General features: G+C 43.9%; 1 protein-coding gene across 16 annotated transcripts in view; it reads right to left on the reverse strand.

Annotated features, from left to right (window-relative positions):
- TENM3 (teneurin transmembrane protein 3) overlaps positions 1-23,148 on the reverse strand; it is a 1,704,102-nt gene that overhangs the window by 1,434,289 nt on the left and 246,665 nt on the right. For all 16 annotated transcript variants that reach the window (XM_073643373.1, XM_073643362.1, XM_073643479.1 and 13 more), the window contains exon 2: positions 22,821-22,878. The gene's annotated coding sequence lies outside the window, so the exon portion shown is untranslated. The remainder of the gene's footprint in view (positions 1-22,820; positions 22,879-23,148) is intronic.

Genomic DNA, 23,148 nt, shown 5'->3' on the forward strand with positions numbered 1-23,148 from the left:
ATTTAGGGTCACCTTGCCGCTGGTGGGACGGCTTGTATACTTTTTTTGATCAAAAATAGTTCACTAAGTACCCTATATTTATTATGCAACTTTGCTTTACATTTATATATAATTATGGTAGGGTATGAGATATATTTTTGTCTTGCTTCTTTTTTGCTAGTGTGAACATGCCTCTGTTTCTTGTATGTCTGCCATCTTAGACCTCAGTTCACATTGTCTGGTTTTTTGACTTGTTTGCATTCTGTGCAATTTAAGGGTGTGGCATGCCCTTTGTTGAGCTGATTGGTATATATGTAGCTTACCACGGGCCTAGGTGGTCTGGAGTTGGGACCCGGTCCTATTTGTCTACCCTTTTATATGCATTATTTCAACTTTGATATACAGTAAGGTTTTTAATATAGGCAGTATAGGTACCGTCCCAATTTAGGGTCACCTTGCCGCTGGTGGGACGGCTTGTATACTTTTTTTGATCAAAAATAGTTCACTAAGTACCCTATATTTATTATGCAACTTTGCTTTACATTTATATATAATTATGGTAGGGTATGAGATATATTTTTGTCTTGCTTCTTTTTTGCTAGTGTGAACATGCCTCTGTTTCTTGTATGTCTGCCATCTTAGACCTCAGTTCACATTGTCTGGTTTTTTGACTTGTTTGCATTCTGTGCAATTTAAGGGTGTGGCATGCCCTTTGTTGAGCTGATTGGTATATATGTAGCTTACCACGGGCCTAGGTGGTCTGGAGTTGGGACCCGGTCCTATTTGTCAACCCTTTTATATGCATTATTTCAACTTTGATATACAGTAAGGTTTTTAATATAGGCAGTATAGGTACCGTCCCAATTTAGGGTCACCTTGCCGCTGGTGGGACGGCTTGTATACTTTTTTTGATCAAAAATAGTTCACTAAGTACCCTATATTTATTATGCAACTTTGCTTTACATTTATATATAATTATGGTAGGGTATGAGATATATTTTTGTCTTGCTTCTTTTTTGCTAGTGTGAACATGCCTCTGTTTCTTGTATGTCTGCCATCTTAGACCTCAGTTCACATTGTCTGGTTTTTTGACTTGTTTGCATTCTGTGCAATTTAAGGGTGTGGCATGCCCTTTGTTGAGCTGATTGGTATATATGTAGCTTACCACGGGCCTAGGTGGTCTGGAGTTGGGACCCGGTCCTATTTGTCTACCCTTTTATATGCATTATTTCAACTTTGATATACAGTAAGGTTTTTAATATAGGCAGTATAGGTACCGTCCCAATTTAGGGTCACCTTGCCGCTGGTGGGACGGCTTGTATACTTTTTTTGATCAAAAATAGTTCACTAAGTACCCTATATTTATTATGCAACTTTGCTTTACATTTATATATAATTATGGTAGGGTATGAGATATATTTTTGTCTTGCTTCTTTTTTGCTAGTGTGAACATGCCTCTGTTTCTTGTATGTCTGCCATCTTAGACCTCAGTTCACATTGTCTGGTTTTTTGACTTGTTTGCATTCTGTGCAATTTAAGGGTGTGGCATGCCCTTTGTTGAGCTGATTGGTATATATGTAGCTTACCACGGGCCTAGGTGGTCTGGAGTTGGGACCCGGTCCTATTTGTCTACCCTTTTATATGCATTATTTCAACTTTGATATACAGTAAGGTTTTTAATATAGGCAGTATAGGTACCGTCCCAATTTAGGGTCACCTTGCCGCTGGTGGGACGGCTTGTATACTTTTTTTGATCAAAAATAGTTCACTAAGTACCCTATATTTATTATGCAACTTTGCTTTACATTTATATATAATTATGGTAGGGTATGAGATATATTTTTGTCTTGCTTCTTTTTTGCTAGTGTGAACATGCCTCTGTTTCTTGTATGTCTGCCATCTTAGACCTCAGTTCACATTGTCTGGTTTTTTGACTTGTTTGCATTCTGTGCAATTTAAGGGTGTGGCATGCCCTTTGTTGAGCTGATTGGTATATATGTAGCTTACCACGGGCCTAGGTGGTCTGGAGTTGGGACCCGGTCCTATTTGTCTACCCTTTTAAATGCATTATTTCAACTTTGATATACAGTAAGGTTTTTAATATAGGCAGTATAGGTACCGTCCCAATTTAGGGTCACCTTGCCGCTGGTGGGACGGCTTGTATACTTTTTTTGATCAAAAATAGTTCACTAAGTACCCTATATTTATTATGCAACTTTGCTTTACATTTATATATAATTATGGTAGGGTATGAGATATATTTTTGTCTTGCTTCTTTTTTGCTAGTGTGAACATGCCTCTGTTTCTTGTATGTCTGCCATCTTAGACCTCAGTTCACATTGTCTGGTTTTTTGACTTGTTTGCATTCTGTGCAATTTAAGGGTGTGGCATGCCCTTTGTTGAGCTGATTGGTATATATGTACCTTACCACGGGCCTAGGTGGTCTGGAGTTGGGACCCGGTCCTATTTGTCTACCCTTTTATATGCATTATTTCAACTTTGATATACAGTAAGGTTTTTAATATAGGCAGTATAGGTACCGTCCCAATTTAGGGTCACCTTGCCGCTGGTGGGACGGCTTGTATACTTTTTTTGATCAAAAATAGTTCACTAAGTACCCTATATTTATTATGCAACTTTGCTTTACATTTATATATAATTATGGTAGGGTATGAGATATATTTTTGTCTTGCTTCTTTTTTGCTAGTGTGAACATGCCTCTGTTTCTTGTATGTCTGCCATCTTAGACCTCAGTTCACATTGTCTGGTTTTTTGACTTGTTTGCATTCTGTGCAATTTAAGGGTGTGGCATGCCCTTTGTTGAGCTGATTGGTATATATGTAGCTTACCACGGGCCTAGGTGGTCTGGAGTTGGGACCCGGTCCTATTTGTCTACCCTTTTATATGCATTATTTCAACTTTGATATACAGTAAGGTTTTTAATATAGGCAGTATAGGTACCGTCCCAATTTAGGGTCACCTTGCCGCTGGTGGGACGGCTTGTATACTTTTTTTGATCAAAAATAGTTCACTAAGTACCCTATATTTATTATGCAACTTTGCTTTACATTTATATATAATTATGGTAGGGTATGAGATATATTTTTGTCTTGCTTCATTTTTGCTAGTGTGAACATGCCTCTGTTTCTTGTATGTCTGCCATCTTAGACCTCAGTTCACATTGTCTGGCTCATTGTTCATATGAGACTGAACATTGACTCTTTAATTGATATTTGTTGCAGCTTATTGTGTTGCTATCCTTGGAGGACAGGAACACTGGGTAATTATACAATAGATGTTTGCTAATATGTTGATTACCCATTGTATCAGTCCATGCAACTTGCTGACCTGCAAACATTGCAGGATAAACTATGCAGATTGATTGAATACTACAACAATGAGAGAGGACCTTACCCTACCTTCCCCCTGAAGTGTGGATGATGACCTGGAAGACAGATGTGGGTATAAAAAGGGACTTGTATCCTTCTACAGAGAAACTCTAGATGACAGTAGCCAAGACACCATGGCTCCAACCAGAGGAATACAGATTTGAGACACTGTACAGGAAGTCAGCTTAAGGGACTACGGCCCCTGCTGGAGGAACACAGATCTGATCCATTGACCATCACTGAACCCATGGAGACATTTGGAGAAGCCAGGTTGGGACAATCCGGTCACCTGGTCCCATGGAGACGTTTGGAGAAGCCAGGTTGGGACAATCAGGTCACCTGGCCCCATGGGGATGTTTAAAGAAGCTAGCTTGGGACAATCAAGTAACCTGGCCACGTACCTCAATGGACTGTCAACTTCCTAAGCTTGTTGTTACCACATCTCTGTGGGTGCCCACCAAAAGCGGGGTGCCACTGCTGGGGGTAGTCGGCCCTGGAGAGTCTCAGAGTCGCAGCTGCTATAATCTTGGCGAGCCAGTGGAATGGTAAGACTGTGATTTGCACCATCTAGAGTATGTGCTGGGACTGTTCTATATCCTATTGTCTGTTGGTGGTTCAATAAAGTATTGCCACACTGTTTTACCCTCAACGTGTGTTGTCTGAGTAGTATTCTGCCCACGGGATAGGAGAGCGGGCATTCAGTTTGTTGAGCCCTGGTCCATGCAGTCTTTCTAAAGACAGCCGGGCCAGTGGATGAAAGCATTCACTGACCCTCGTGTCTCCACAGTGTTCTTTTCAGCGTGTGCTTCATTCTACTTCCTTCAGTTTCAGTTTTGTTTCATTGCGTCTCAGAGCAGAATCTCCAAACTTCTGTTGCCTATTTATATAATTTTGAACATACTGTAGTTGACTTTTCTTGTGTTTTCGGTCAGTAGAGGTGTATGTCTTGGAGTTTGGGCATGGTGATATCAGGCATTTAGTATACTTACCATACTATGTAAACTGATACCTCAGTGCATGCTGCCACCAAATCATCATGCAGGTCTTTTGCAGTCACTCAAGTGTTTTTTTTATTATCTACCTCCTTAGAAAACTGGTGGCTCGTGATGACTTCCTCTTTCTGCCACACCCATGTAGTGTAACCATTGTTCATCTAACTTTGAACTTGTAAATTTTGCTATCACCTGTACCTCTAGAAACATTCAAAGCCTTTTAAATCTTTCTATATTGTTTTCCTTTTTTTTTTGCAAGGCAATGATCTCTTCTCTTAACTTTTTAGATCTCTCTTTTGACTTTGCCATATTTCTAAGATGCAAACAATTGTCATTGTTGACAAAACCCTAGCCAGTCCGGCTATTTGATGTGTTTTATCCTAAGAACACCTGATGCAATTCATGAAGTTCTTAGTTATATATCAGTGATGCTTTGTCTGAATGGAGTGAAGGTCGACTATATGAACCCCCGCTCTATACATTCTTAATTGGAGTGCAAGAAACAGCCGAGTGCAGTGCTCAGCGATGTCCAATGGTTGCAATAAGAATAAATGGAGCGGAAGTGCACAAACTTTGCCTCACTACATTCAGATAAGTCTCTTCAGATTCCTGTTCACAGGATCGGTGGGTGTCCCAGCAGTCAGACCCCCGGCGTTTGGGAAATTATTTGCTATGCTATGGATAAAGGGTAACTTCTAATCTTGGTATTGATCCTTGGTATATACTCTTTATCCCTCTGATTACAGTGTATGCACTGAAACCCATTTCATACTTTGTACTTAATCCTCAGATTACACTGTATGAACTAAATCAGCATGTTATATATACATTGTACTTATTCACTAATTTAAAATATACAGGTGCATCTCACAAAATTAGAAAATCATCAAAAAGTTAGTTTATTTCAGTTTTTCAATCCAAAAAGTGAAACTCATATATTATACAGAGTCATTACAAACAGAGTGATCTATTTCAAGTGTTTATTTCTGTTAATGTTGATGATTATGGCTTGCAGCCAATGAAAATACAAAAGTCAATATCTCAGTAAATTAGAATAATTAACAAAAAACACCTGCAAAGGCTTCCTAAGCATTTAAAAAGGTCCCTTAGTCTGTTTCAGTAGGCTCCACAATCATGGGGAAGACTGCTGACTTGACAGATGTCCAAAAGGCAGTCATTGACACACTCCATAATGTCCCAGAGTTCCAATTTTCGTTTGGAAATCAAGGTCCCAGAGTCTGGAGGAAGAGTGTAAAGGCCACAATCCAAGCTGATTGAGGTCTAGTGTGAAGTTTCCACAATCAGTGATGGTTTGGGGAGCCATGTCATCTGCTGGTGTAGGGTCACTGTGTTTTATCAAGACCAAAGTCAGTGCAGCCATTTACCAGGATATTTTAGAGCACTTCATGCTCCCCTCAGCTGACAAGCATTTTTGGAGATGGAAATTTCATTCTCCAGCAGGACTTGGCTCCTGTCCACACTGCCAAAAGTACCAATACCTGGTTTAAAAACAACACTATCACTGTGCTTGATTGGCCAGCAAACTCACCTGACCTTAACCCCATAGAGAATCTATGGGGTATTGTCAAGAGGAAGATGAGAGACACCAGATCCAACAATGCAAACGAGCTGAGGCTGCTATCAAAGCAACCTGGGCTTCCATAACACCTCAGAAGTGCCACAGGCTGATCGCCTCCATGCCATGCCACATTGATGCAGTAGTGATATGCACCTGTATGTACTGATCTCCATATTATACTTCGTACTTAACACAGAAATTATACTTTATGCACTGAACAAATATTATACTATGCAATAAACCCTATATTATACTTTGCACTCAACCCGCAGAGTACACTGTAGGAACGGGATTACCATAATATACTTTGTACTTAATCTTCACTTTACAGTGTAAGCACTGCACCTCTATATCATACTGTGTACTTAAGGGGGTCTCCCAGGTTCAACATAAATTTCTGTAGTTACTCTATGTACCTGCAGAATCCTGACAGTGTGCATCATACCTCATACTTCTTGCTTAAGTAGGCAGTCATGTGACCACAAGGATGCAATTTGCATATCTGTTGACAATTGCCAACTAGATTCTCACAGCCTCTGTCAATAAAACATTGAGAGAGCAGAAAGGTTTGCTAGCTACCACTTGACCATCTACTCGAGCTGGAAATATAGAGGAATCGTGACAGAGTGCTTATTGCACACTATTAGGATCCAGCAATCTGCTGTCACAGTGAGTGACTGCAAAAATGTATGTTGAGCTCAGAAACACTTTTAATCCTCCAGATCGCACTGTATACATTGATTTGATTTTATGTATTGGACCTCAGATATTCTCCTACTATATACTGCACCCCATAGTATGCTAATTTAAGAGCACTAGCATCATTACATATTGTATATGATCCACCCTCAAATTAATTTGTTCTCTCTGAACCTGGTGCATACATGCATCTTACATAATCACAATGACACTGTGTATTGCAACCTCATATTCTTAGGTTGTATACTGTGTTGTCATTCAAAAAATTGCATCCTATAATATTATGCCTTATCCTGCAACCTCAGTTAATCCTTGTGTATATTTCATCCATACATTTTGCAAAATTTACTGCACTCAATATTATAATTTATATTGTACCCGCCATGTTACATTATATCGTACTTTACTTTCTTTATTATAAAGCTGTATGCAGTGCATTCAAGATCCATAGTGTAAAAGGTCAATGCACACAATGCTTTTTTGATGCCTTCTTCTGCTTAGCACCACATAAACAACATCATAGCCTTACCTTATGGTGATAATGAGTCCTACAGGTCTGGCAAGGATTTTTTGTAGCCCAGTCTGATTAAACCACTAACCCTCCCAACTTGTCACTAAAGAGGCTAATTAGACAACCCAAACCAATCTATCCACCCACAAAAACTGTATATACTGGACTATAAATGTGTATAGTGTGTAGGATCACCATTAGCTTCCTCCTAACAACTTGATAAAGCCTGTTATCTGGGGAGCCGGTGTATTGAGATCCCCACCATTAGACAGAATGAAAGGCTGTTTAGGCCAATTGATTTCACTACAAGCTCTATCGATATATCTTTGAGATATAGAATGTCACAGGCCATCTCATTCTAGTAGGAGTCAAAGCTCACTGATCCAACCAAGTCTTTCTTCTCACGTGTCTTTATGACATTTCAAGAGATAGCTACGGGTAAACTTGTACTATAACCTGTCAAAACACTGGAGACTGATTCCTCCAGAAGGGGTGACCGGTGTGTATATGTAGCACCCTGAGGATTCGGCTGCTACAGGGGTATTGCACCTCAACCCAGAGGTGTGATATTCCACTCCCGGGTAAGGATGGAGTGTGGAACTGAGCTCGGTAGGCTGCATACACTACACACATCCCATTTCCGAGGAACAGGCCGACGGTACTCCCACTTAGAAATGTGCAGGTACGACCGAGTCTGTTCCTGGCTGGAGTGGGAGGGGGGTGGTACATCCCAAGTAGTGTAGGGGCAGATAGGGGGAGTAGCCTGGGTAAAGATAGGAGCTCATTGGGTGCTGGTCACCTGAGCTCACACATAGAGGGTGTATATAAGGTGGGCACCAACTAAGATCAGGGTCAGATGCAGAGAACAAGACAGCTGCAGAGGAGCAGACAGCAAGCAGAGAGGAAGTCAGCCTGCAGCAAGAGAGAGACCCTGAGTGAGAGAGGAGCAAAGAAGGAGTACCCAGAGGGGAAAACAGAGAGGACCCAAGAACCCAAATTAAAGCACCGGGTGAGGAGTCGGCACAGGGTACCGGAACCCAAGCTGGTGGGGGCAGAAAGCACACCCTAGCCAGAGACCGGAGGCCGTGGGCAGCATCTGCCACGGCCACCTATCACATCCACCCCGAAGGCACACCACATGAAGGGTCAGGGAACCCAAGGCCAAGGGTGTCCCAACAGAAGGCCCGAGGGAGCTGGACCTAGGTGGATCCCTGGTGGGGACGGCCAGAGAACGGGACAGAAAGAGAGCTCAGGGCCACGCTCCGGACTTGTTTGGGGGTTGGCTGGATCCAGGACCTGGTGGACACAGCACGGCTCGGGTGGTCACTAGCAGCTGGAGCGACCAGTACAACATCTGCAGTAAGTAAACACCCTTAACTGCACAACCCGACTCTGTCTTCATTGCCGTCTGCACTGCACCACCACAACCCCCATCCTCTGCACCTGTCCCCCCTGAGGCTATACCCCTCCCGTTGGGGGTTATCTCATCAAGCTGCGCACCCACCATCAGCCTCAGCGGACCCTGCTGCAGCGGCGGCCACAGTGACCGCAACACAACGGGTGGCGTAGTCGACACAAAAGAACTTTAGTAACATCTGTAGAACTGCCACATCACACTGAGCTTGACGCCCTGGGCACGGGACCGGGTCACAGCCGCTCGGAGACTACAACCCCCCATCTGATCCGGTGCCGGGTATTCCCCTCAAAAAGGAGTATGTCCCAGGGGGTGCGTCAACTTTGGCGTAGTCGGCAGGATTACGTGCCCGCAACACCCGGGTACTGCGTGCCTGAAGAAAAGTGCAAGTTTACCTCAGAAAGAAGTCTCCCGCCGGTTCCGGAGGGTCCACGCCATCGGACTCCATCACCAGTCGTTTCCCGCCGATTGTCCGCCATTTCCAGCTTGTTCCCGCCATCTGCAGAGTTTCCCGCCACTGGGCGACGCTTCCCGCCAAATCCGCAGATTTCCCGCCTTGGAAGAGCAGCGGACGCCATTATGGGCGTGCCAAAGGAGGGCAAGAGGCCACCTCCCATCGTGGGCCAGGACAGAAAATGGCGCCAAAAGTGGAAACCGCCCCCACCAACAGAGACTGTGATGCTGGAGGTGTCTGTCAGCGTGAAAGAACTACCCCTGGAGCTGACAGTCACCGAGTTGCCCCGGGACCGCCCTCGAAGTGGGAGGAGACGAAAGAGAAGAGAAAAGATGGGTGCCGCTTGGAGCAGTCTGGAGCGAGCGCACCCGGAGGCAAGAAGTCTAACGAGGAGTAGCGGAGGAGCTTGCCCGGAGATGGAGAGAAAGCAGAACAGCACCGGCCCGCTGGCCAGGAGTCTGCTAGAGACCGAGGAAGGAGAGCAGAGCAGCACCGACCCGTTGGTCAGGAGCCTGCTAGAAACCACGACCCCACTAGGCCTAGTGGAGGTCCTTGCACAGCTCCCCCGAGACCGGGAGTGTGCACAGACTGCCCTGGAGGGCCTCGCACGGAGGATGGCCCGGGTGCAGCGAGAGACATTGGCGGAATGGAGCCGGGAGATGGCCCAGCAAGCTGAGACCAGTCAACGGAGCACGCTACCCTGGAAGAGGAAACAGACCGCCTCTGAGGATGACGCGGGAGGACCCAAGGTCGGAGACGGCGCTGAGAAGGGAGCCGAACGTATGAAGGCAGGTAAAGGGGACGCTTATACCCCATACCGAGAGACCGCCCACCTGCCCCGGTTCCCCGTCGCAGAGCCCGAAAGTCCCCCGTCCGTGCCAGTAACCGCCATGTCACCGCTAATGACTAGGCCCCGACCAGAAGCCGCCGCCGCGACCCCTGTGACGCCACACGCACCGACCCGGAGCGTGACCAAGCAGGAAGAGCCTCCGGCCTGGTCGCAAGGCCCAGTACTCCCGGGCCCCGCATCACCAACAGCGCCCCCTACCTCCGCGGAGCCTCCGGCCTGGCCGCAAGGCCAGGTAGCCCAGGGCGCCGCCGTCCTAACGGTGCCCTTCACCTTCCAGGTGCCCCAGGCCTGGCCGCAAGGCCTGGGCAACCCGGGCGCCACCACCACCGCGCCCGCACCCGTAAAACCAAGGGTGCCGAGTTTGGGAAAGGACCTCTTCAGCCAGCTCACATGGCCGGACGGGCGGCCCTTTATCTGGCCCGAGGAGTTTTGTGAGCTGGAGCGGCAACAAAGACTAGGGCCCTTGTGTGAGCCCCTGATCCCGGCTCCGAAGCCCGTGACTCGGGTCTCGCCTCCTTTAGAAGAAGCCCAATTCGTGTGGGACCCCACGGGAGAAGATTTGATGGGGTTCACCGGAGAAACTCGGGCAGTCGCCGCTGAGCGTACTGAGTGTTGTCGTCAGCAGCTAGCAGAGTTTGCGAGAGAACGGGAGGAGAGGCGGGTCAGAGAACAACAGGCCCAAATCCGGAGCGCGGAGCAGAAGAGCCGGACTAGGAGGAACCCCCGTGCAGCGCACTGTCCCCGCACCATCGGGACGGTGATAAAGTTCAACCCGCAGCATGGGTGGGGCTTTATTCGGGACCGTAACAACCGCGGTGACGTTTTTGTGACCCGCAGAGACGTCGAGTCCCACCTGCCGGAAGGTCACAAGGGCCGTGACCTCTACGTAGGAGACGAGGTCACCTTCACCCGGCACAAGTGTGCCAAAGGACCTTACGCCCTCCACGTACACCGCTTGACGGAGGAGGAGTTGCGGTACGGGGAGGAGGAGCCAGAGGACCCGGACGGGTCTGAAGTTCAAAAAGCAGGAGGGAGCCGTCGTTGAGGACGGGAGTAGAGACTGTATATAGTTGCCCGTCGAGGCACAGTGAACCGTTGCTGCTAAAATAGTCCCCGTTGGGACCAGTGAACTGTTTACCCGTTAACCCCTTCATCCTACAGGCTGAGGACTGTGAGCAGCCATTCCCTTCCCTCTACCTGGCCGAGGACTGAGAGCGGCCAACTTCCCCTGTATATAGTTGCGCTTCCTAAAGCGCCCCCTACCGGTTTTATAGAAAACTAGTTTTTCAAAGAGACTGTCGCACTTTTCCCGGACACACGTTGCACAGTGTCCGGAGGAGGAACCAGAAACAAGAGACGACGAGAATGTTATATGAAAAGTTTTATATATATATAATGTTTTATATGTTTTCTATGTTTATAAAAAAAATTTGTATGTTTTGGTGTTTATGTCTTTCAGCCCGAGGACGTGCTGTGATTTACCAGGGGGGAATGTAGCACCCTGAGGATTCGGCTGCTACAGGGGTATTGCACCTCAACCCAGAGGTGTGATATTCCACTCCCGGGTAAGGATGGAGTGTGGAACTGAGCTCGGTAGGCTGCATGCACTACACACATCCCATTTCCGAGGAACAGGCCGACGGTACTCCCACTTAGAAATGTGCAGGTACGACCGAGTCTGTTCCTGGCTGGAGTGGGAGGGGGGTGGTACATCCCAAGTAGTGTAGGGGCAGATAGGGGGAGCAGCCTTGGTAAAGATAGGAGCTCATTGGGTGCTGGTCACCTGAGCTCACACATAGAGGGTGTATATAAGGTGGGCACCAACTAAGATCAGGGTCAGATGCAGAGAACAAGACAGCTGCAGAGGAGCAGACAGCAAGCAGAGAGGAAGTCAGCCTGCAGCAAGAGAGAGACCCTGAGTGAGAGAGGAGCAAAGAAGGAGTACCCAGAGGGGAAAACAGAGAGGACCCAAGAACCCAAATTAAAGCACCGGGTGAGGAGTCGGCACAGGGTACCGGAACCCAAGCTGGTGGGGGCAGAAAACACACCCTAGCCAGAGACCGGAGGCCGTGGGCAGCATCTGCCACGGCCACCTATCACATCCACCCCGAAGGCACACCACATGAAGGGTCAGGGAACCCAAGGCCAAGGGTGTCCCAACAGAAGGCCCGAGGGAGCTGGACCTAGGTGGATCCCTGGTGGGGACGGCCAGAGAACGGGACAGAAAGAGAGCTCAGGGCCACGCTCCGGACTTGTTTGGGGGTTGGCTGGATCCAGGACCTGGTGGACGCAGCACGGCTCGGGTGGTCACTAGCAGCTGGAGTGACCAGTACAACATCTGCAGTAAGTAAACACCCTTAACTGCACAACCCGACTCTGTCTTCATTGCCGTCTGCACTGCACCACCACAACCCCCATCCTCTGCACCTGTCCCCCCTGAGGCTATACCCCTCCCGTTGGGGGTTATCTCATCAAGCTGCGCACCCACCATCAGCCTCAGCGGACCCTGCTGCAGCGGCGGCCACAGTGACCGCAACACAACGGGTGGCGTAGTCGACACAAAAGAACTTTAGTAACATCTGTAGAACTGCCACATCACACTGAGCTTGACGCCCTGGGCACGGGACCGGGTCACAGCCGCTCGGAGACTACAACCCCCCATCTGATCCGGTGCCGGGTATTCCCCTCAAAAAGGAGTATGTCCCAGGGGGTGCGTCATATACACCTGTGTACTGCTCATACTCGGGTCAATACGTGATGCATCTGATCTCCATAACAAAGAAATGGAGAACTATTGCCACAACATGCAAATAATGCCCGATACCAAACCATGTAAACCTGAAAGTGTTTGCTACCCACTATAATAAAAAGTGGAGAAAATAATAATGGCCCATGTGTAACATTGCTGAAAATCTAGTGATTTTTTTTCTAATTATTGGGTAAAATAAGAGACTTCAATAAGTGTTCAGTCAGACACATGGCTTGTCTCTGATCTATTTATTTTAAAGTCCATCTAATCCACTGTTTTATCAGATTAGGACACAATCTCATGGCAGCGGGTAAATTCTGCAGCTTAGGAAGAATTTTACAGTACACTGATTAACCAGTCATGTGCATCCGTGTTTTCTGTGCTGGACTCATGGCAGCACAAGACTAGATCTATGCCTGTTGGAAATGTCTATCCATTTATCTATCTATCTATTAGAGATGATCAAATCTGTCAAGATTCAAATTTGCCAAATTGAACAGAATATACAGGGAAGTTCGATTCACAGTGAACTTATTTGGCGTGATGTTCCTTATTATGCTTACCAGACCCCAAAGCATAATAAATGTTACATTTAAAGAAAATAATAATATTCACTTCACCAATAACCAGTGACGTAACTTGAAGCTTATGAGCCCCAATGCAAAACAGGGCCTGCAACTATCACAAGTCTTTAATATTTTTTTCCTATGGGCCAGAGGGACATTTTAGGTCCCATAAGCTACAGGACCTGGGTGTGATTGCAACAACTGCACTTATTATGGTTACGCCCCTGACGCTCCCCTTTCCCACCACTCCTGCGTGCGCATCCTCTTTGGCATTTTCATTCAAAACCATGACTTCCAGCTCAATTAGGCCTCTGATGTCACTGCATGCTCTGCCGTTATTTGACGATATGTGTTGTAATGTTATGAAGTTACGACTTGTGCCATGATGGCACAGCGCACAGTGATGTCAGAGGCTTGGTCAAGCTAGAAGCCATGACCTGGAGTGAAGAGACCAAAGAGGAAGCATATGACTGGACCAAAGGAAAAACAGAGATGCAGAGGACTGGATGACATACCTGCAGGGGCAGAGGGACATGTAAGTGGTGAGTCAAGTATTATTTTTTTAACCATTTGCTTGACCTTCTATGGTTCAGCCTTTTAACTGAATTCTCTCAAAGTGAATTGGAAAAATCTGTGTTTCGGAAAATTTGAATTTTTGTAAAATTTCTATCTATCTGACTGTATTTCCATCCGATCCTCTATCTATCTATCTGTTCAATTTGGAGACTTACAAAGAAGGCTTGTTATTTATTTTTTTATCAAAATACCAAATTGAAAGGATGAATTAAAAATCAACAACTGCCACAAATTGAACAGAACTAACTATAGAAGGGGGAAATATAGTACAGATAGGAAACCTGGAATTATATTTTGGACCTCCTTTTCCTCTAGATGGGACAGACTATGTCTAGCAAGTTGAGATGAGTGAACCCGAACTTAAAAGTTCGGAGTTCGTATCAGACAGTTAGTGTCCAGTGCTAAACTCCGAACACAGACTTCTCTCGAAAGATTGTAGCAATGTTCAGAGTTCTGGGGGAAGTCCGATGCAGAGAGAGAGAGATTTTTTTTTTCAAGCTCAAAAGTTCAGGTCCCCATTATTTTCAATGGGGATCAGGTTCTGGTTCAAGTTTGGGTACAGTTCTGGTACTCAAACCAGAACCCGAACTTCCTCGGGTCCGCTCATACCTACTAGTAAGCTTTTCAAGGTATTGATATACTTAGCTTCTATAGGACTCTCTTGTGATTCTCCACATGTCTCTATGTTGGCGATTCATCAAAGTGTTTTAGCCAAAAGATTGAAGTAGAACACTTAGAAAAGTTGCACACTTTTTGGAGTAACACGGAGTTTGGACATTTTCATGCCAGATTGAAGCAGCTTTGCCAATATAAGTGGAGCTGGGAGGAGACAGAGTGGCCTTGGCACGACTACACCTGCTTGTCAAATTCATTAAAAGTGCTAGAATTTTTTATGCCAGTCATTGGAGTAACATTTTTGGTGACGTGTATGCCACTGAGAAGATGCGCCTAATTCATAAAGTGGCATGCGCCTATTAGTGGATTTGTACTCTAACAGGTCATTCATTAAAACTGTCGTATGCAACTCCAGTCTTAATAAATCAGCCTCTATGTTTTTAAATCAATTGTGGAGAGTTGCTGTGCAAAAGATGTTTGTAAGAATCAGAGAACATAACCTCCAACCTTTAAAAACTTTTGATATGCTGTAGCCACCTTTTAATAGTTTTGATTGGAGGGAATCTGTTTTCTTTCATTTTTTTTCACTGACCATTTCACTTGAACGTGGACGTGTTTGATCGATCTACAAATCCAATAAATAAACAAATGTCTCCCTTTTTTTTTACGAACAATTGGTCCACAAAAAAATGGCCATGGATTATAATAGTGGAAAAAGACAGAACAACATTACATCATACATTTGATTTAGACCTTAGCATCGAACCTGTGCAGTGCAGTATATGGGTTCAATAGAAGGTTTAAAGGTATGGCTCGAAATATAAGTGCTTCTGCCTTTTATTGTAAGTTATGATGGAGTACTCAGGACCCTGACTCCAAAAAATCAAACACTACAAAATTGTGGCTACAACATACAGTATTTTTCGGACTATAAGATGCAAAAAAGAAGCTGGCAGAAGTGAAGCATTGCAGACGGCCCTGGGTGGGAGAAGGCGGTGCCCCAGCAGCAGAGGATTGCGGTGGTAGTGGAGCGGCATAAAATGACACAAGGTCCCTCCTTCAGCAACCCGTCAGCGGCAGGAGAGGTGAGATGCTGTGGGCCCGGTGTCGGTGGTGAAGCAGAGCGCAGTGCATTGCTTTTCTGGCGGCCATCTTCCAGAAGCCTTGGTCTACAGGAAAATGGCCACCTGAGCCAGCACATGCACAGTATGTGATCTTGGCGGCCATTTTCTTGATGCCCATGGGTTAAGGAGGATGGCTGCCGGAGGCAGCACATGCGCAGTTGAGATCTCGACAGGGCCGAGATCCCAGTCTTTGCATGCAGCCGCTGGGAAAGCTCTGAAAGCCTGACCGCCGATACTGGGCCCACAGCATCGCACAGCTTCTGCAGCCACTGGCTTCCAGACGTAGGGACCCTGATTTCTTGCGATCCCGCTCCACGACCACCGCAAGTCCCTGGTAAGCCTGTAATCGGACCATAAGATGCAACCCCCCTTCCAAATGTGGGGGTAAAAAAGTGTGTTATATGCTCCGAATAATACGGTACATATGTAGCATTTCCTAACAGGACACATTTCCCATAATGCAGTACTATATATTCTGATGCAGAAAGGTGTAACTCAACACTGAGCTTGACATTTTATGGCTATGTCTGCGTTAGGCGTCCATTTATAGCTTTTTGTATGACATTATTTTTCTATTGTATGCTTATTGCGTTGCCTTTTAGCCATTTATTTCACCTGTAATAGACAATAGGGGTATTGCTTTACATGTATTGTTTCCTCCCCTTCTCAATAAAAGAAAGAAGGAATTAGAAATAGATGTGATATTTTTCAGTATCAGAAATCAAGTAATTTATCCCTAATCCTTTAGCCATACATGGATTTTTACAATGAGTATGAATACACTTGAGGGGGGTTTCTCACTCACTAGTTCTCGCTGTCTTTCTACCATATCCCCCTAAACTTGACGTTCCCAGAAAAAGTAGAATTCTTCTTACTGATCCAGCCTCTCAGCTCACATTCCCTGGTACGTCCTATATGAAGCTGTGTTTTCTTCTGCCTTCTCTCCATTATATAGCAGATCATATTTATCTTACCTTATTATTAGTTCATTAGTGTAGACATAACACACGCTAATAACTAAAAACATATCTGATTGCATTTCATTCCGACATTTTCTTTCTTTTAATATAAAATCCATATGATTTAGTTAATTGCGGAGCGCATCCTCTGTCTGAGCTTTATTGCAGCATCAATCCTTCCGGTTTCATTTTATAATGCACACTTTGCTGTTAATGAACTCTCTTTAACAAGTCTTCTGTATGTTTTGTGGGGTGATTTACAACTTTGTTTTATATTATGTCACATTTCAGATATATCTTTGGTTCTAATTTGGACTTTTGGGGATTGCACAAAATATCTGCCTGTCACTTCCTTCATTATGTTATTAAACGTCATCGGAAATGGCGCGCGCTTATTTATGCAGCAGTAATGCAAAACGTCAAAGAATAGGAAGGCATACATTAGGACGGATTGCCGGATGTGAGGCGTAAATACTGAGGAAACCGCGATTCGGGCTACGCTTTATGATCTCTGGGGCCTATGTATCAACAGAATTTGTCAATGCTCAGAAAGTGTTTTAAATTTACCAGTGAAAAGATATCAGTCATTAGTTTTCACTAATAATATTACATTTCTTATTCTATGAAAGAAAATATATCTAAATAGGTTGTAAGTAAGAACTGGCTTCTCATTACACAATGGTAATATAGCTGATATCATACATTATGCCTATTCGATCTCAAAGTCTATTGCTCATTACTGTTGTATGATATGGGGGTGACAGAGAAGATTCTATCGTAATGGCCGGCATAGATGTAAGAATTGTGAGCAGACACTGTCAAATATATAGTATCTATTTAATATCGGACCACTAGAATTCAGCACTACTTACACTTAAATACCTTCAAATTCTATAGGAAAAAATATAACTGACCGTAACGTTATTATACATTATATAGCATTATTTCATGAGGACCTGCCACTTTCCAATAAATATGAATGGTTTATACCTGATCAAAATACTGCTGAATTCCTGAATCTGTCAATGTTTATTTTTTGTTCCTACGCCTCTTAATTCCTTAGATATGGTCCCATTTTCCTGTGTATCAATCTAGAATTTTAGCCAACTAGGCATGGTCCTCAAGAAGACTCCCATGGAGAAGATCTGAGGACCACACCCATTTGGCTAAAAATACTAGATTAACATGTAGAGAATAAGGGACCAGATCACCACAGAAAAAACTTACTTTCAAAGTCAGGAGAACAATGGCATTCACATAAAAAATTACTTACAAATAGCAAGTGTCAGGTCCTCTTTAAAGAAATGTTTACTAATATCCCATAAGCTACAGAAGTGAATGAGTGAGAATGATTTCTTTAAAGGGAACCTGTCACCAGTTATTGAACCTATGAACAAATGCCACCACCTTTAACTGCTCCTGGGTGCATTCCACAAATGTGTCGATCAGCTCCTGACTCCTCCCTGTATACCCCAAAAATATCATTTGATTTGCTCCCACGCTTATGTAAATGAGGGTGGTCGGGTCCGATGGGCGTCTTCATTGCGGTGTTTGTTCTTCCTTTCGGCTTCTCATCGCGTCCTCCTGCTTTGACTGATTTGGATGTCACATCCTGTGTCATCTACATTGCAGATCGAGATCTCGCACCTGCACAGTAGCCTCATTCCAAAGACATCGCTATACGCTTGCGCAGTGCTGTTTTATGCTTTGCTCACAGTAGGACAGAGCAGAATACGTCTGTGCGATCCGTGAGATCTTGTTTCGCTATCTTGATGATGCAGGACGCGTCACCCACATCAATCAAAGCAGGAGGACACAATTAGAAGCAGAGAGGAGGCACAGACACCGCAAGGAGGATGCCCATCGGTTGGACCACTCTCATTTACATACAGAGCGGGAGCATATCAAATGGTATTTTTTGAGGAATATAGGGGGAGTTAGGAGCTAATAGACACGTTTGGGGAATACAGCACAGGAGCAGATAAAGGTGGTGGCATTTGCTCACAGGCTCAAAAACTGGTGACAGGTTCCCTTTAAGAATGATCAAAATTTGTCACATGTCTGTGCTGCCCATTTATAGCATTCCTATTATCTAAGATGGCAGAAAGATCCTTTGTGTAAGTAGAATTGGCACAAAAATGTTGCAGATCCACAAGTAAAATTGACAACAGATTATAGTACCTATGTTGGATTTTAACACATTTCATCATCATGCATGTGCCTACACTCCCTGACAGAAGTTATGTCGCTTATCCATGTTATGTAAATAAAAGCTTATAACTTGACCTTAAATTCATCCATTGGTTTTATAAATTACTCTTTTAAAAGCAGAAACCCTCCCAAATTTGGTTTAGGTAAAGAAAATAAATTGCCATCAATGCTGAAATATTGATCATTTAATGAACACAGAATGGTCAGATTTTGGCAAGACAAAAGTTTTGTCGTCCACAGAAAGTAATGTGATATTCAAACAAATAATTATCTTAAAATACAAATATATGTTGCATAACATTGGTGAATGAAGTTGTGGTGCTATTAGAGTCATATTTAATATTTTGTGTGACTTCCATGAGCTTGAAGGACTGCATCCATGCTGCTCAACAATGATTCATACAATTTATTAATGAAGTCATCAGGAATAGCAAAGAATGCAGTCTTACATGCCTCCCAGAGTTCATCTAAATTCTTTGGTTTTGTCTTCCAAGCTTCCTCTTTCATCCTACCCCAAACATGCTCAATGATGTTCATGTCTGGTGACTGGGCTGGCCAGTCCTTCAGCACCTTGATCTTTTTTGCCTGGAGGAACTTTGTTGTAGAGATGGATGTATGAGATGGAGCACCATCCTGCAGCAGAATTTGACCCCTTTTATGATTTGGAATGTAAGAGGCAGCTAATACTTCTTGATATTTTAGGCTATTGATGTTGCCTTCCACCTTGCAAATGTTTCTCACACCCCCATACTGAATGTAACCCCAGACCATGATCTTTTCACCACCAAATGTAACTGTTTTCTGGGTGTATTTTGGATCCATACGGGCTCCAGTAGGTCTCCTGCAGTATTTGTGGCGGCTGTGGTGTAATTCTACTGAAGATTCATCAGAGAAATCCACCTTCTGCCACTTTTCCATCCTCCATCTGTTTAGCAAGCTGTGGGACTTTGTAAATGCCACACGGGTTTTTATTTGCCTTTGGTTTAGTGCTGGCTTCTGGGCACTGATTCGATCATGGAGGCCATTTCGAGACAGAATCCTACAAACTGTTCTAGTTTACACAGGGACTTGAGGTGACCAGGCCTTTTGGAGCTCTGCTGCAGTGGAAGAGGGGCTTGCTTTGGATTTTCTAACCAACAAACGTTCCTCCTGAGCAGTTGTCTTGCGGGGTCTGCCGGACCTGGGCTTGTCAAACACATCTCCAGTCTCTTCAAATCTTTTTTTAATTCTTTGTACTTGACGCTGAGACACATTAAAGGTGCCAGCCACCTCTGCAGTGGATCTGGTCTTCAGCCTCTTGATAATCAAGGCTTTGGTCGCAGGGTGGATTTTTGGCATGTTGTCAGAGCTCAAGTAGCAGTTCAAGTGAAGGTCTGGGGTGCTGGGTTTCTTTTTATACACACCCACTAATTAACCGATCATTTACTCAGCACTGGTGAGAATGTAAACTAGGATTGGGTGCATTATGTGACCAGACGACAAAACTTTTGTCTTGCCAAAATCTGACCATTCTGTGTTCATTAAATGATCAATATTTCAGCATTGATGCCAATTTATTTTCTTTACCTAAACCAAATTTGGGAGGGTTTCAGCTTTCAAAAGAGTAATTTATAAAACCCATGGATGAATTTAACGTCAGGTTATAAGCTTTTGTTTACATAACATGGATAAGCGACATAACTTCTGTCAGGGAGTGTATATGATAAGGAAATGGGGAGGTAAACATTAGCAATTTAATCCAAGTGTTGCTGATTTTACTGCAGACTAAACAATGGATCCACAGCAAAATCCAGAGGCACAAATATTAGTATAAAAAAGCGAATGCTTTAACATTCACTTATTTTAATACGCCATTTCTGGAGATAGAAGAACAGAGACCGGCTAGCAAACTAGGGGCGGATCATTGGGATATGATTTTTTTTTTTTTTTATATCTTAGGCATTTGGAATTTGCAGCAGAAAATTTGCGACAAGATCTATGACAAAATCCATACTGTTTGAGGCAGATTTGTTTATGAATTCCTGGTTAAATTTCCAGCAGAATTATTAAATAACCCATAATATATATTATATATAACCCATATTCCACATATATTGCTAAATCTTGCCTCTCCCAAAGTCCCCAGGCAGTGTGGTATAGGAGAAATGCCTAAGTTCTTTCTCATTTCTCATTCTCAATAGCTCTGAAGTTATTGTTGCACATTTAGGACATAGTGTCAATAGGGTCTAATAGATTATCCTGTTAAAAATAAACTCTAAATACATGTGAATTGAACCAAAGTCATCCCTAATTGGGAGTGCTTTCTGCTGGACCTTTGGGGCTCATTATTATGTTACAAACTGGGTCCACTTGAGATCTTCAGACTCTCTCCATACATGGCCAAAGTGATTGGTTAATTCTGCTTGTTTACTGTATAGACGAAAACTAATCATGGTCATATTTCCATTTTTTCCTAACTAACCTAAAAAACTTGGATGAAAGGAAAGAGGTTTGATTTGCTATAGAGTTGAGCAAAACTGTAGTCCAGCTGCCACATCGGTACTCTGTGACCTTCAGTCAAGAGCACAGCACACTTCTTACCAACTTTTGGCATCCTGAGCACCTCTTCCAATTTGTAGTCCCCTGAGAAGACATTACTACATCATGACATGCTACACCGTGATATCATACTAATTACTACATGTGCTCAAAATGTCACTATGTAGTAGGAGGGTCACAGTGTTCTGGTCCACCTGCCACAGAATACCGATGTGACGGTTGGACCAGGTTCCTGAGTGAGGGGAGATGCACCAACACTATACAATCTAAAATCATTTTCCTGAGGACTAAGCACATGTTCTAGTATAAATTCGGTTCATCTACAGATGTTCATGTTAGAAACGGAATTAGAAATTTACACCGGCTTTAATTAAAGGGTTATCTCAATCTAACCTAGTTATTACCTATACAATGATTAGGTTAAAACATTCAGATCTGTGTGAGTTCGGGTTCCACTACTGAGACCCCCATTGATCGCCACAACAGATGACTTGGGCCCCACATTCTCCAAGGTTTTCTTCCCTTGCTGCAACATCAATTGGTTTAAAAGGGACCTGGCAGCATAAATGGCAGAACGATTCAGAGAAAACATGGTCTAGGGTTCCGGCTGAGGACCATACACAGAAACGAGACTCGTCCGACATGAAGCGGTCAGCTTCTCCTTGCACCATTCTAGGTGATTGACACGTCTCTCCCATGTGTGGACATCTGAGATTAAAACTGTGTTTTGTCTAAAAATTGTTTAAAATTGCAGAGATTGCAGAGAAAACGATACCTGGCTGCTACCTGTCTCTTACTCAGGCTGCCTGTGGCTTGGGCAGCATGAATCGACTGACAGGTTCCCTTTAACTGTCCTTCTGGCAAGCAGTGGGGGTCTTAGCAGTAGAACCACACCAAACTACTAATTAGCACCTATGCAGTGGACAGGTGATAACTTGTTTAGGCTAGAATACCCCTTTACAACAGAAATTGGGGTGTGTTTTACCACAAAATCTACCCCTGCGTAAATTAGAGTTAATTTCTTGGATCAAATTAAAAATGCTCCCCTTTTGAAAAGTGGTGAGATTGGTAAAAAGCTGCAAATTTTTACGTAAAAATAGCAAGCTCCAAAATTTGCAACTTTTCATAGTAATGGTGAAGAGTAGTGTTGAGCAAATTTGTTCGGCATTTCAAATTCAGGTTCGTGTTCGGGGTTCCGGCTTGTTAGCGCCAAAAAATCGGCTCTGCTCACGATCATCCATGATTTGCCACGCTGTCATGCAGATAACAGCGTGACAGCGTGGCAAATCAGGGATGTTCATGAGCGGAGCAGATTTTTTGGCGCTAACAAGCTGGAACCCCGAACACGAACCTGAATTTGAAATGCCGAACAAATTCGCTCAACACTAGTGAGGAACAGATTGCTAAGTTTATCTGCTGTAGGAAAGTTTATAAGAAAAGCTTAATCATTTCCCAGGATCTAAGATAATGTGTACTATTTATCTGAGAAAATTCATTTCAATTGCAATTTATTTTTCAAGAAAGAGAATGAAAGCGTAAGCATGCAAAGACAGCATGCAGCATAGTTTGTGGAAGTAGCTGCCCATGTAAGAGACTTGTCAGGCAGATTGCTTACCTTTGATGCAGGTTGTTTCCACTTACACAGTCACAGGAATTAAATCATCATTTTGATTCTAAATAAAGAAAAGACAGAAGACATTTTAGCATAATCCAAATTGATATTCATGTATTGACACACATGAGACATAGCAAACTGCATTGTAATGTTCAGACTTTTTTGTGTGAAATTTAAAGAGCAACTTCATTTACAAATTCTATTACACAATGGGTAAATTAATCATTGAGGGGTTAAATGATCAATTACAGATGAAATAGAGTTGGCTAAATACTGTTTCCCACTATTCTAAATTTGAATCACAATGGATAGAAATCTGGACAATTGA

The sequence above is a fragment of the Phyllobates terribilis genome, unplaced genomic scaffold, assembly GCF_046119375.1.
Source record: "Phyllobates terribilis strain yellow unplaced genomic scaffold, ASM4611937v1 Scaffold_1__5_contigs__length_1240528914, whole genome shotgun sequence".
Taxonomy (NCBI): domain Eukaryota; kingdom Metazoa; phylum Chordata; class Amphibia; order Anura; family Dendrobatidae; genus Phyllobates; species Phyllobates terribilis.